At 41.4% G+C, this 15,516-nt stretch overlaps 1 long non-coding RNA gene across 1 annotated transcript in view; it reads left to right on the forward strand.

The window, feature by feature from the left end:
- LOC125485421 overlaps positions 1–7,709 on the forward strand; it is a 48,673-nt gene extending 40,964 nt beyond the window's left edge. The window contains exons 2-4 of the long non-coding RNA XR_007264148.1: positions 3,721–3,990; positions 4,788–4,939; positions 5,071–7,709. This is a non-coding gene — a long non-coding RNA (uncharacterized LOC125485421). The remainder of the gene's footprint in view (positions 1–3,720; positions 3,991–4,787; positions 4,940–5,070) is intronic.
- The last annotated feature ends 7,807 nt before the right edge of the window (positions 7,710–15,516 follow it).

The raw sequence follows: 15,516 nt of genomic DNA on the forward strand, positions 1-15,516 counted from the left end.
AAAGTATGTATGTCCAGCTTGAGAACAAACAATGAAAAGATCTCTGATTAACTTGCTCCTTTTTAGCTGAGGTAGAATGAGAGCCAATTATAGCATTCTTAATGCCACCCGTAGCTCAGACGACCACAAACCGGGGATCAAACACATGAGGAAAGGAATAGAAGTATATGTTTGATGAACATAGATAAACTGTAGAACAGACCTGTGTTTCACACAAACACTAAAATGTAGCGGAAGTTCCGTTTCTGTGCTGTGAAAACTGAGGCCTCCCAGTAGGTTTGGGGAGTCACTCGATTATTCCTTTGAGTTAATGGTAGAATGGCACAATGAAAAATGGAATTTTCCGAAACTGTGGGCTGTGACCTTATATTCACCCTCAAGGGCAATTAGGGGTGGGCATTAAGAACATAAGAACTAGCAGCAGAAGTAGACAATTCGGCCCCTCAAGCCTGCTCCACAATTTAGCACAATCATGGCTGATCTCATCTGGGCCTCAACTCCACTTTCCTGCCCGCTCCCATAACCCTTTACTAATTAAAAATCTGTCCACTTCCTCCTTAAATTTTCTCAATGTCCCAGCATCCATTGTACTTTGTGGGGGGAGTGAATTCCACAGATTCACGACCCTTTGAGAGAAGTAATTTCTCCTCATCTCTGTTTTAAATCCACTACCCCTTAGACCAAAACTAATGACATCTCATTTTACATTTCCCTGCATGGAGAAACATCCTTTCCACATCTACTTTATCAATCCCCTTTAGTATCTTATATACCTTGATTAAAACTCCAGAGAGCGTAGGTCTAAACTGCTCTATCTCTCTCTGTAAGACAAGCCCCTCTTCTCTAGAATCAATCTAGTGCACCTCCTTTGAACTGCCTCCAGTATAACTACATTCCTCATCAAGTAGGGGGGACCAAAATGTCTCAGCCAATGATGCCCACAACTCATGAAAAACCATAATGAAACAATAATTTCGTGATCAGCATTGTCAAATGCTAACTTTTTATGTCAGATTTATTTCATAATTTAAATTTCTCAGCTGCCACGGTGGGATTTGAACTTACATCTCCATCTTACTTGTCCCAGCCTATGGATAACTAGTCTTGTAATATCACTACTTGACTATCAAATCTAGTAAAGTGACTGCATTGTAACTTTATGAGGAATTACATCAGAAAGGTGAATTACCTATTTTTGGAGTGTGCAGTTTAGTCACACTTGAGGTGTGGCACAATGATATTTAGGAGATAATTGTACGTTCTCTTGAATTCCTCTCCAGTTGTTGGTGACTCATGTTAAAGTACAATCTCACAGCTCAAGTTGACAATTTTCATGACACCATCTTAGTTACTTGAAGGTGAGAAGTATTACCTTACATTCTGTTTACCAGGCACACTTGCTGGTTACAGATGTTAATAGGTGTAAATAGGCTGCATCTAGCATTGCAGCACACCTAGGATGGGATATTTCCTTTAATTGAGTCACTGTTTGCTCCAATTCCTCACCATATTTTGTTAAAAAACAAAAAGGCATAATAATTCTGCATTGTTGAGGCGGACATTTCACATTAATGTACTGCAAAAGACGCTGATTGCTGTGAAAATTAATAGCTGGATGATGCTGGGTTAAAGCTACATGCACATGTACCTCTCCTAATTTTCATTCAAAACCTCTTACTTTACCAATGAATAACTGTGTCATATGGAATGGTACCAACCACTGATGACTTGTGGTTGGGGTAGACTGATGCCTCAAATCCTCTTCCTATGCTGAGTCTAAGAACCTATCTAATTAGCCTCATTGGAGGATAAATCACGATTAAGTTTTAATAAGAGGCACTTGCCCTACACAAAATGAAGTTTGTTGTATGAATACTATAGATATAAGTTACAAGGAGTCTGAGATGACGCATTTATCTCCATTGGGACCTTGTGGTATACTGTTCCTTCTCCACCCAAAGACTAGTACTGTGTTCAATACTGGCTTCCCTGCTGTAGGAAAGTTGTTGTTATACTTGAAAGGGTTCAGAAAAAAAATTACAAAAATGTCGCTAGGGTTGGGGTAAGAATTATAGGGAGAGGCTGAATAGGCTGTGGATATTTTCCCTGGAGCATTGGAGGCTGAGGGGTGACCTTATAGAAGTTTATAAAATCTTGAGGGGCATGGTTAGGGTGAATAGCCAAGGTCCTTTTTCCCAGGGTAGGGAAGTCCAAAAGTAGAGGGCTTAGGTTTAAGGTGAGAGGGAAAAGATTTAAAAGAGGCTTAAGGGGCAACTTTTTCACACAAAGGATGTTGTGTGTATGGAGTGAGCTGCCAGAGTTAGTGGTGGAGGCTTTTAAAGGCATCTAGAAAGAGGGATATGTGCCAAATGCTGGCAAATGGGACTAGATTAATTTAGGTTGAGTTTAATACAGCTTTAACATTAATTCCTTCAGAGCAATTACATTATACTAAGTAGTAAGGTACCTGGAGGTTTAATTGCATTATTCCAACTTTACACATACTCACAGAATGGTATCAAGTTCTTTTTTACACTGTATTTTGCAGCTGAGACGCGACGGAGAATCAATGGTACAGATATTCCTAGGAGTGGCAATCACAATCAGATTGATAATCCAATCCTATTTCTCCCTGTAGTACTGAGCTCTGCATTTCGAATTCTAATTCTGGTTCCTTCAGAAATGCGATGCACAGCTGAAATCAACACAGTTCATCCTTAGTGCAGGATAGTTGGAGGAAGTTAAACCCCGCCTGCTTTTTGATTTGATTTGATTTATTATTGTCATATGTACCTAAGTACAGTGAAAAGTTTTGTTTTGTGTTCAGTACAAACAGATCATAACATACAAGGTCAATCAGATCATAGGATGATTGCAGCAGTTGGTTGCCATGTTGCGAGATTGAAATGTCCGTCAGCATTGCCAGACAGTTTGACAGCTGCTGGGAAAGGGGGCGTATGACCGTATGTGTGGGGTTAGGGCAGAGGTTGGTTAAGAAGTCAGGGTGCCAGTTGGGTAGGGATGCACTGATGCCAAATAAGCAGGGTGTTAGGTGGATAGGGTGCCAAGTAAGGGATGGATTAAGTAGGCTGTGGGGGGCGGGGGCGGGGGTTTGGTGAGCCGGTGCTGGGGTTGTGGGAGGGAGGATTTGTTGAGGGGTGAGGTAAGGGGTGTGTTCTCAGAGCCAATGGAAAAGGAGACAGTCTGGGCTGGTGGCGGGACGGATTGTTGTGGCCGGAGATGGTTCAGGCTGACACCTTCTGAATTCTCTGATGTTAGGATTTATTTCTGAGACACAGGACATTTGCCCATTGGAACCGTCATTTTCCCAGACATTTCCAGTGAATCTGGGATTTTGCAAGGTCCCCATGCGCAACTCCAGCACGGTTCCAAAGAATATCTCGTCATTGGAATCTTCCAGTCAAATTTTATTTGAAAAATACTCTTTACGCCCAGGCCCTGTTAACCGGTCACCTATTTTCTCATGGGCTAGATAGGCTGCCTCATTCTTTCTGAACATTTAGGCACATTCACAGTCAGATTGCAAGCCACAATGACATTCAAAAACAAACTAGCATTCTGCAGTCATTGCTCTGTAAATACAAATATAAGAACAGTTCCAGTTCTCTGCTGGTGGTCCCACTTCCATTAAGGGTGTGAATAAAAATATTTATTTCTTTTACCATCTGTTAATCTATTTTGTGTGCGTTTATTTTCCAGATCATCTGAAATTCCACTGAGGGGGTGCTGCATGGTCAAAGGCATTGCTTTTTGAATGAATCATTAAAACAAAGACACAGGCTTCAAAGAATTGGATAATCATCCTGGTATCCTGGTCAACGTCACTAATAAACAGATTATCTGGTCGTTATTGCATTGCTGTTTGTGAGTTATTACTGCCAGAATTTGACAGCAATGACTATACATCGAAAGTATCAGCTGTTAAAATACTTTGGGTTGTGCTGAGAGTGTGAAAGATGCCTTGGAAATGTAAGTGCTGAATCTTACGTTTGTTTTTGCATTGAGTTTTCGGAAGGGTTTGTCACCATGAGGCCTAACGTGTTTTCCCATCCTATTTTACCAAACTTACCCAATCAGTTACCTAACATGCCCTCGCTCATGTCTGATTCTGTGACCCCCTCCCACCCCATCTTCTAACATGCTATTCCTAGAACAGTTGCCTACTCAGTGGATATCAGCCCAAAGGCTGGCATTCTCTGAGACAATGCCATCTTTAAAATGCTGCAAATGAGCATTGGCATTCAATTACTGCTCTATTTAATCAAAGACATGTGCATTAGATGTTGGAGAAGGGGAAGATGATACCGTGATGACTCCAACCTGGATGTCTTGGTCGAACGGGCCTTGCAACCAAAAGGTAGCATTTTCCCTGAGGACCAGCAAGAGGAAGTTGTGCCAACAGAACCTGACAGCCTAGTCCAAGGTTGTCAGCTGGGTCAGTGCCATCTTCGGTGCAAAGGAATGGGCAGGAGTGCAGAACACAAAGTCAATGACCTTCTCCATTGCCCCAGAGTAAATATCTGCTACTCTGCTCCTCACACTCACTCTATCAGTGCTACTCTCACTAAGGTTCATATGCTCCGCCACCATCATTTTGCCAGTAACACTTCCATCACCCTCACTTTCCCCCTCAGTCTCCCACACCACTTAACCTGTGTTTCCTCAGCACTGCCTCCTTGGTCTTTCAGAACCTTACCCTCATACACACCAGTAACAGCTATGCCACCCATTGTCATCTCATTCATTCCCCTTTTTTCTCAATACAGGAGAAGTCAGCTCATAACAGGTTGGAGAGAGCCTGAATGGGTGGAAGTCGGGAAGGCAGCTGTGTTCTCACCCCCTGCAAGGAGACAAATAGGGCCCTCAGAGGAGAAGACAGGGATTAATCCTGCAGAAACATCCATGTCATGCCAAACGAGTGAGTACTAACCACTCTGCATGCCGCTGCCACTCTCCCATTAACTCCACTGTCATCCTCATTCATTGCACACAGTTTGCATCCATAGGCAATTACTCCTTTTCTCTCTATTGTCATGCATGTTCCACAAGCCTCCTGACGATATCTGTGGAGAAGAAGCCACTGAGGAGGAATCACCTGCTTCCAAGGATGAGTGTACCAAGGACTTAGAGGCAGCATCAGCAAAGCAGCTTCCTGTATGGTCCAGCAGCCCTGACACTGGCACCTCAATAGGAACTACAAACATAGAGAGTGTGGCCCACCCAGCTATTCACAAAATTATAAATGATTTTGTTGAGGGAGCTAAATGTAATATTTCAAAGTTTGCAGATGACACAAAGCTGGGTAGGAGGATAAACTGTGAGGAAGATTCAGCGATGCTCCAGTGTGATTTTGACAATTGAATGAGTGACCAAATGCATGGCAGATGAGGTATAATGTGGATAAATGTTAGGTTTCCAATTTGGTAGCAAAAACAGGAAGGTGGATTGGGAAATGGGGAGGTGCAATGAGAGCTGGGTGTCCTTGTTCACCAGTTCCTGAAAGTAAGCATGCAGGTGCAGCAGGGTGAAGAAAGCAATGGTATATTGGCTTTCATATTGAGAGGATTCAAGTATGGGAATAAGAATGTTTTGCTGAAATGAAACAATGCCTTGGTGAGGACACAACTGAAGTATTGTGTGAGTTTTGGTCTCCTTTTCTGAGGCAGGATGTGCTGGCTATGGAGGGAGTGCAACAAAAATTCACCAGACTGATTCCTGGAATGGCAGGACTGACGTATGAAGAGAGGCAGGATGAGTTAGGACTATATTCGTGGTGTTTAGAAGAATGAGGGGGGCATTTCACAGAAACCTATAAGATTCTGACAGGACTAGACAGGGTAAATTGGGGGAAGGATGTTCTCAATGACCGGGCGTCCAGAGCCAGACGTCACAATATAAGGATATGGGGTAGGACTGAGCTAAGGAGAAACTTCTTTGGCCAGAGAGTAGGGAGCCTTGGAATATTAGAGGAATATTAGAGATTCTCAAGATTGAGAATTGAAGCTGAAACCACAGCTAAGGCAAACCATTTGCGGGATAGAGAAGGATATTCTTTCAGGTGTTTGAGTACTGTAATGAATTGCCAGTGGGATTAATGTCTCTTTACCATGTGTTTCAATATCTTTAACCGTGTATTTTATGTCATGGTTTGGTCTATTCTTTTTTATTTCATTTCTTTTGCATCATAACGTTTTGTTATTTTGTTAAAAACCTAGTCTGCAGGTTTAAATGTTTGTGTTGTGAAAAACTATTTTGTTAAATAAAAAAAAACAACAAAGTATGATCTATCAAGCCAGATTACAGTTAGTGAACTGACTTGCCCAGTAATAATATCAGCTGGGACCATAACAGTTTTGTACTGCCACTAGCAGAAAAATTGTCAATAGCATTCAATCATTTGTCCCAGGAACAAGGTCATTGCTGCACACCCAAAATCACATGAGGTTCTGTGCTGAAATAGAGGGGAGCAGAAGAAGCTAATAGGATTTCAGAATGAAGTCAGTTCAGACCTATTATCGATTAGGAGACAGGCAGCAGAGTTTTGAATCAACTGAAGTTAACATGGAAGATGTCAAACCAATCAGTAGAGTATTGGATTGTTGGGGAGAATTTAATGCTCTAATTTTTTGACTATGTTCGTATTCCTAGGATCCCTAGCCGCAGTAAATATTTTCTTTCCATCTATCCACACAATACGTTCCCCTTAATATCTTGAAAACCTTGATCAAATCTCCCCTCTATCTTCTAAATTCCAAAGGAATACAATGCTAGTTCATTGTAATTTAACACTTGGAGGCCTGGTATTAATTCACTTCCCTCAAGCTGTGGATCCCAAAAATAGTCACAGTGTTCTAGTGTAGCAGTGTAGTGATCTAACCAGGGATTGGAACCTAAGTAAATAAGAAATAGGGGGAAGAGGAGGCTATTCAGCCTCTTGGGTCTACCCTGCTATTCAAAATGATTACGGCTGATGTTCTGCCTCAACTCCACTTTCCAGTCAGCACCCAGTATTCTTTCGTCTCTGAGGGATTATAAACCTATCAAACTCAGCTTTGAACATACACATGTCTATACACATCTCTTAGGTGGAATGATTCACTACCCTCATCTCAGTTCTTAATGATTAGGCTCTTGCCCTGGGACTACGGCCCCATGTTCTAGCTTCCCCTGACAGGAGAAACAACATTATTTGTTCTGAATCATCTTGCATTCATTTGAATCTAGAGATTATAGGCCCAATTTAGTCAGCTTTTCATCATTGGATACCTCTCCCACCCCAGGAACAATCAAGTGAATCATTGCTATACCACCTCCAGGGCAGAAATATCCTTCCTGAGATAGAGAGACAAACATTGCGCACTCTATTCTGTAAGTTCTTCCTCAAGCTTCATCATGACAAGCAGTTAACAGGAGGGGAGAGGAAACACTTCCAGGATGTTCTAAGAGCTTCCCTGAAACAAATACGATATCCATGCTGACTTTTGAGAGCCTCTAAACCAAGACTGCTCAAACTGGAGATGAAATATTTGTCAAGTAGGCAACAATTTCAAGTGTTTCCAGCAGGCCAATTGCAAACAGCAGAAGGAGAGTGTGAAACTACAGGCATCGGACCCACCCATAAGACTATAAGAAATAGGAACAGGAGTAGGCTGTTTGGCTTGTTAAGCCTGCTCCACCATTCAATAGAATCATGGCTGACACAACATTCCTCACATTCACTTTCCTGCCCTTTTGCCCATAATCCTTGATTCCCTGACTGATCAAGAATCTATCTCAGCCTTAATTACACATAAGGACTCTTTCCCCACAGCTTTCTGTGGCAAGGAGTTCCAATGACTCACAACCCTCTGAGAGTAGAAATTCCTGCTCATCTCAGTCTTAAATTGATGCCCATAATTCAAAGGCTATGCCCTCTGGCCCTAGCTTATGTGGAGAGATATCCTCTCAGTATTTACTCTGACAAGGACCTTCAAACACCTCTTCAAACACAACCCCACCCCACTTGCACAGATCCAGCATTAAACTGTTCAGTCAGGACCCACAGCTCTCAAGTGGGAGAAAGTCATCCTTGACCCCAAGGACCTGCATATGAAGAAGATACAACTGTGGCAAGACTTCCTTATTTTTGTACTCCAACCCTTTCTCAATTAGAGCCAATTTGGGGAAGGTGGTGTCATTGAACTGGTAATGCAAAACCTCAGGTTGGTGGTCTGGGGATATGTGTTTGAATTCTGTAACGGCAGATAGTGTAATTTGAAATCAATGATAATCTGGAATATAAAACAAGCCCAGTGGTGATCATGTAACCACTGTTGATTATCTGGAAGGAAATCTGCCATCCTTATCCGGTCTGGGTTACATGTGACTCCAGACCCACAGCAATGTGGTTTATTTTTAACTGCCCCCTGGGCAATAAATATTGGCCTAGCCAGTGATGCCCACACCGCATGAATCAATAACGAAATAAAAAATGCCTTCCTAATTGCTTGAGGCATTCACTCGTTAACTTTCAGTAATCTTTACCTTTTTGGTTATTTTTGATTCCATTTTTAATGATCTGCATACTTGGTCTCTTTGCACCATTGTTTCTTATTATTTGAAAAGTACCCTGTCCTATCTTTTTAGGTCCAAAGTGAATGACCGCACATTTACACTTCCAAATTTGAAGCAAGGTACAACAACTTCACAGACCTAATAAGACATTTACGTTAAATAACAAATGAAAGACTGTGAACAGCTGCAGACTTCTTTTGAGTTACAGAGTCAGAATTGCATTGTGAACCATATAGCTGCCAAAACTCAGTAATGGCATTTGTTTAGAAAGGCATGTGCCTCAATTGGAAATAACAGCATTAAAGTAATGCAAAAGATCATCATGGCAGGAGTTCAGAGAGCGTCACAGCATAGATTAGTCTGAATACATAAATAGTGCAAACTGGATCTTAGCCACAGACAGCCAAAGTGCAGAACCACAGAGTAAACAACAAGCCTCAATGCCAGCTCTGCAAGTGAACTCCTTCATGTCTCCTGCATATGTGCTTAAGTCAATTGTAGTTTATGAGTTAATTGATAACTATTGTTTTGAGTCAAGAAATTAATTGCACTAATCAACAATTTAAAAGAGCAAAAATACTCAAGCAATGCCAAATGTTCCAATTTGTTGAATTCTGCAGCATCACGAACATTTGGAAGAGATTAGAGATACAACATACATCTTACATCAACTGATAGAAATCACATTAATCCATTCACCTTCAAAACCACAAGTGAGCATTAAGTTCCCTAGACAACATACTATTTGTTACTCTCATCATTCTACTCAATCTATTGCAGTTTAGGTGAAAATCTCAAGGTTAAGTGAACTCTTGAGCTCTCCATTCTCTTAATATAGAGAGAGAAACCAGTCACTGAGGATTCACTTGTTGCAGTCCATGGACAATACAAGAGGTTCTGCTATAATGCGATGGTTGCATTCCTGCGCAACATTGCGTTATAGAAACTCACATTATAGAAATAATGGGGCCTGTGGGAAAAGCAGGGTTAGGGCAAACCACCAAAAAATATCACTCAAAATCCTAACACGAAGGATAGCATAATTTTAATGAATGTTTAATTCATATCTAATAATGAAATAAAAGTAAATTTAACACCTTATCTTGAAAAAATGTCAAGATGACTTGATGGGGGAGGAGGTTTTTGAGGTTGCTCTGTTGTTAATGTATGGGCTGAGGGCCGTCATCATCATCATCATCATCACCTTCAGATGCAGTTGTGGTTGCAGGGTTAGGGCGAAAAACAGTTAAACCAGAAGTGGATGGCTGTGGTTCTTGTTTTCTGACTGTTTCTTCGGCGTTGGCTTAAAAAAGACATCCAGTTTTTGCTGCTTTGCCCTTTTTCTTCTTTCATGAAGAAGCTGTTCACAGGGTGCCAAATAAGCTCTTGTTAATGCGTTCTGCATTGTAATCTTTGTCCTCTAAGAGCTGCAACTGCTTCTTAATTTCCCTCAGGATGGAAGACAAAACAGAAGTGGAAAGCTCTTGTGGTGCTGCAACCTGTACTTCATCTGCTTCATCTCCAGCTTCCACTTCCCCCTCAGCGACAAGTTGCTGTAGCTTAGCTGCAGAGATGTCTTCACATGTGGGACTCAAGCAGCTCTTCAACATCCTCACTCTCCACTTCCTCAAATCCAACTTGCTTTGCAAGATCAACACAATGTTCTTTGATTCTTGAGAACTTCTTTGATGGATCAAAGGTTTTAAAACCTTGAAAAAAATCTGGGAGAAGCTTCCACCAAACTGCATGCAAGCAATCCTCCTGATATCATCCCAGGCCTCCATGATAGTATCAATTGCATTCTTGATGTTAAACCTCTTCCAAAACTGAAGAACACTGTCCTTATCCCCCTCAGTGGCTGCAATCAGCCTCTTAGATGTGCGCCTTAAATAATAAGCTTTAAAAGCTGCAATTGCACCCTGGTCCATGGGTTGGAGGAGAGAAGATGGAATCGAGGAATTGGTTATAGCCAACACATGTTCGCATTTTAGAAATAGTGTTATCCTATTCATCAGTCATGTTATAGCCAATTCACATTTGCCAGAACATGCGTTATACCAGAAGCCTGTATTACAAATGAACACTTTTAAGTTGAGATACGAGCTACTTCTAAGCCAAGATCTCACAGTTTACATTGAGAACTTAGGTCCTTACAGCATCCAAGGCTGCACAATCTGTTCATATTGAAAGTAACAGTCGAGAAGAGTTCACAGCTAATGTTTGAGGTGTAATCACTTTTGTAATGTACTATACATGTTAACCTATATGATCACAGTATGCTCAGTAAATAACAATGTGATACAGAACAGATAATTTGTTGGTTGCATAAAGATTGTGTATATTTTAATTTTTCTGTGTCTTTTAAATGTGGACTTAAATGGGAAAAGAACTGTTTTAAAAACCAAGTGTTGGTGAAGGGTGTTTTTCACTAGAGCATCGGAGGTTGAGAGGTGACCTTCTGGAGGCTTATAAAATCATGAGGGACACAGATGCATAGATAAGGTGAATAGCAAGGGTATTTTCCATTGGGTGGGGAGTTTAAAACAAAGGGACATATTTTAAGAAGAGTGGAGAAAGATTTAAAAAAAATTCAAGGGGCAACTTTTTCACAAGACGGTGTGTTTCGTGTGTGGAATGAACTGCCAGAGGAAGTGGTGGATGGAGATACAGTTACAACATTTAAAATACATTTGGATAGGTACTTGAATAGTAAAGGTTTAGAGGGATATGGGCCAAATGCAGGCAAATGGGACTAGTTTAGTTTGGATAACTTGGTCGGCATGGATGAGTTGGACCGAAGGGTTTGTTTCCATACTGTACGACTCTATGAAGGATTATTGCAGTCTTTGAAAGCAAGTAACCTGATACTCATTGTTACATCCATTTATACAGCTGCTTGTTTGATCAGTAGTTGAAGTGTAGTTTGCAGATGAGCTGGAACTGAAGGGTACGAAGAAATGGAGATTCAGCCAGCAAAACATAGCTGATTGGTCTGTGGACTAACCAGTTATTGGTGACAAAGATGTTCTGCCTGCCAACAACTTTATAGTTGGTTTTCAGGTAGTTGAACAACTTGGTACCGTGAATATGATAGTGAGAGGCTTTCAGACCTCCACACGCTTAGGAGTTCTCTCTGTTCTCTAGTAAAAGAGCAGCATGGTGGCTCAGTGATTAGCACTGCACCAGGGACCCAGGTTTGATTCCAGCCTTGGATAACTGTCTGTGTGGAGTTTGCATGTTCTCCCTATGTCTGCTTGGGTTTCCTCCCACAGCCCAAAGATGTGCAGATTAGGTGGATTGGCCATGCTAAATTGCACTGTAGTGTCTAGGGATATGCAAGCCAGGTTATTTAGCCATGGGAAATGCAGGGTTACAGAATCTGGGTGGGATGCTGTTCAATGGGTCAGTGCAGGACTTGATGGGCTGATTGGCCTCTTTCGCCACGGTAAGATTCTATAGTAAAAACCACTTGAAGCCTGAAGGCAATCAATTTATTTTACTGTCAGCAGTTACTGTAAGATATGAATTTTTTCACTAGTCAGAGGCTTTCTATAAGTGAACCAGTCACTCTGTGCCTCCTGCAGTGAAAGCATCTGGAGAAAGATGATGAAGAAGCAGTGGTTTGATCAGCTCGAGCCATTTCAGCAGATCCTGTGAACAGAGATCACTGAACTACATTCCCTGTTTATCCTTCTGTCCGTAACACCCATGATATATTTTCCTGTCTGTGTGTGTATATAAGGGGGTGTTTATAAAAGGATTAGAGTTCTAATTAGTAGAGTCATATGCTGATGGTTCATAATGGTTGATCTGTAGCTAGAATCTACTTACTGTTAATAAATAGTCATTCTTGTTAAGTATAGAAATTTGGTCTGTGCTTTCTGCAAAATTGGTCTGTAAATCAAGTAGAATACGGAATTCTGCATTTTTAAAAAAAATCTTTACGTTTAAAGTTTTTGAGAAGATTTCGGGACAGAACACCAACGCTTCACCGGAGGCACACTGATGATGTTATCTAGCATGGTGACAAAGCGTTTGCAACTAAACCCACTGGCTTGGCGAGCTTGTCTACAACCTCAATCTTTATGTTTTGTGATAATTCTGGGAATTACAGAGCTTGATTTCCAGCACAATACCCCACTGAGACATAGCAGTTGAAGAATAAGTATAGACTGGGATAGCTGAAAAATTTCCCCTGCTCTTATTCAGAGTAGTGCCATAGGATCTTTTATAGCACTTCAGTTCAATGTTAAATCCATAAGGCATCACCTCCAACAGTGCAGCACTCCTCCACCATGCTGGAGTGACAGCCTAGAGTGCATCATCCTGGACCACCCACATTGATGCAATGGTCAAGAAGGCACAACAATGCCTCCTTTCTCAGGAGGCTAAGGAAATTCAGCATGTCCATAACGACTCTCACCAACTTTTACAGGTCTACCATAGAAAGCATTCTATCTGGATGCATGAGATAACAAGGTGTAGAGCTGGATGAACACAGCAGGCCGAGCAGCATCATAAGAGCAGGAAGGCTCTTGGCCTGCTGTGTTCATCCAGCTCTACACCTTGTTATCTCAGATTTTCCAGCATCTGCAGTTCCTACTATCTGGATGCATCATGGCTTGGTACAGCAGCTGCTCTGCCCAGGTCCATAAGAAACTACAGACAGTTGTGAACACAGCCCAGTCCATCACACAAGCCAGCCTTCCATCTATTGACTCCATCTACATTTCCTGTTGCTGTGGAAAGGCATCAAAGACCCCTCCCACCCCGGTTATAATCTCTTCCAACCTCTTCCATCAGGCAGAAGAAACTGTAAACGTAGGTACCAACAGATTCAAGAACAGCTTATTTCCTACTAGACTTCTGAATGGACCCCTCAAATTTCAAGTCTAATGTTGATCTTGCTTTTTGTGCACCTTCTTTATAGCTGTAACATTGCATTCCTCGTTCTGTTCAATCACCCTATGATTTTTTTATGGTATAATCTGCCTGCACAGCACGCAAAACAAAACTTTTCACTGTACGTAGGTACATGTGACAATAATAAATCAAATCAAATCAAATCAAATACTCAAGTGTCAAGGATGGGACTTGAATCTACAGCCCTCTGACTCCAAGGGGAAAGTGCCACCGCTGATCCACCACCTGTAAATTGTACACCAGTTCCTGTACACCAGTTGTTTTGATTTTATTTTGTAAGCGCTAAACATTCCACTTTGAGTGAGTCTGCAGAAAGAAAGTTGAGCTTGGAAGAATCATCAATCTCTGCTGGAACTTTCATGTTAGGACCCAATTGAAGAATTAGGGTGAGTATTAAATGGTCTGCTGCTGTTCATTGGAAAAAAAGATAAACAATTCATCAGTCCCTGCTTGCTTAATGCATAAGTAGTAAATTGATCAATTAGTTAGGGGTTCACTATATAGTGATTGTAACGAGCCAGCCAGATGGACCTCATAGAATATGAGTTCCCTGATTGGGGCTGTTAATCTGCTCCAATCAGGGAGCCCTGGCTAACAGATATAAACAGGGTGTCAGAGATCCTATTCACTCTGAGAACTGGCTCTGAGGAAGCCAAACCAGTGTCAAGTACTATGCACATAGAAATAAAATGTGACTTGGTCATAGGATACCAGCCTCTGTGGAGTTATTTCACACTATAACATGTTTTAAGACTACCCTTTATAATGCCAAATATCACTTTAGAGAGGATAGGTGACAATGGACAAACATTTTATTTTCTCTTTATTCTTTCATGACTTGTGGGCCCCACTGATGTGACATTACCACAGTGCCAACATCTCCCTACATTTTCAGTCCACTTTTCTGTGAGATGTGCTCATCAGGTTTCTTGTCTACAAATTTCTCAATAGATGGTTCATATTTCAGCAACAATCCAAGATTTGCCCATGTGCTTCTTAATGGGGACCGGATAGGTGTCTAGGTCTAGCTTGTTTTAAAAATCAAATGAAGAGACATGGGTAAATGTTCTCTGAGCCATGCCCCACAGGAAGAAAGAAATAAAGGATCTGTTGAATTTATATAACACTTTTCATGACTTTGTTTCAAAGTACTTTATAGCCAATTTTGCAACATGTCACTGTTTGACATGAGGAAAAATTGGGAATTTTCCAGTGTCCTGTCAACCAACATCACTAAAACCCTGGTCATTATTGACTTTGCTAGTGAAAATTCGCTGGTCTTTTTCCCTGCATTACATTGGTGATCAAAGTTCAGAAATTCTCCAATTGCTGTAAAACACTCTGGAACATCCTTCCCTTTATTAATCAAGGCATTGAATACAAGAGCAAAGAGGCAATGATGGAGCTGTATATAATGTTAGTTAGGTCATGGCTAGAGTACTGTGTGCAGTTCTGGTTGCTACATTATATATGATGTGAATGCACTAAAGAGAGTGCAGTGGAGATTCACCAGTGTGTTGCCTGGCCTGCAGTGATTCAGCTATGAAGAGACACTAGATAGGCTGGGGTTGTTATCCTTAGAGTACAGAAGATTGAGGGGGGGATCTGAATGATGTGGACAAAATTATGTGAGGCATAGACAGGACAGATAGAGAGAAACATTCCCATTTAGTTGAGGGATCAATAACTAGGAGTTGTGGAAGGAGCAGGAGGTTTGGAGGGGATTTGAGGAAAAGGGTGGTGGGTATCTGGAACTCACTACCTAAAAGGGTGGTAGAAGTAGGAACTATCAAGATATGTAAGACGTATTTTGATGAACACTTGAAAATCATAGCATGTATCGTTTTGGACAAAACTGCTGGGAAATGTGATTAGAATAGATTCTTGAGGACTAACACAGACACATCAGGCCAAAGGGTCCCTTTCTGTGTTGTAAAAGTGTTATGATTTTCTATGACTCTATCCTGAGGTCATGTACAGAACTATACTCCCTGCCTTTCCCTGCAAGTTGTTGGGGGT

Source organism: Rhincodon typus, chromosome 19 (assembly GCF_021869965.1).
Source record: "Rhincodon typus isolate 14 chromosome 19, sRhiTyp1.1, whole genome shotgun sequence".
NCBI lineage: Eukaryota > Metazoa > Chordata > Chondrichthyes > Orectolobiformes > Rhincodontidae > Rhincodon > Rhincodon typus.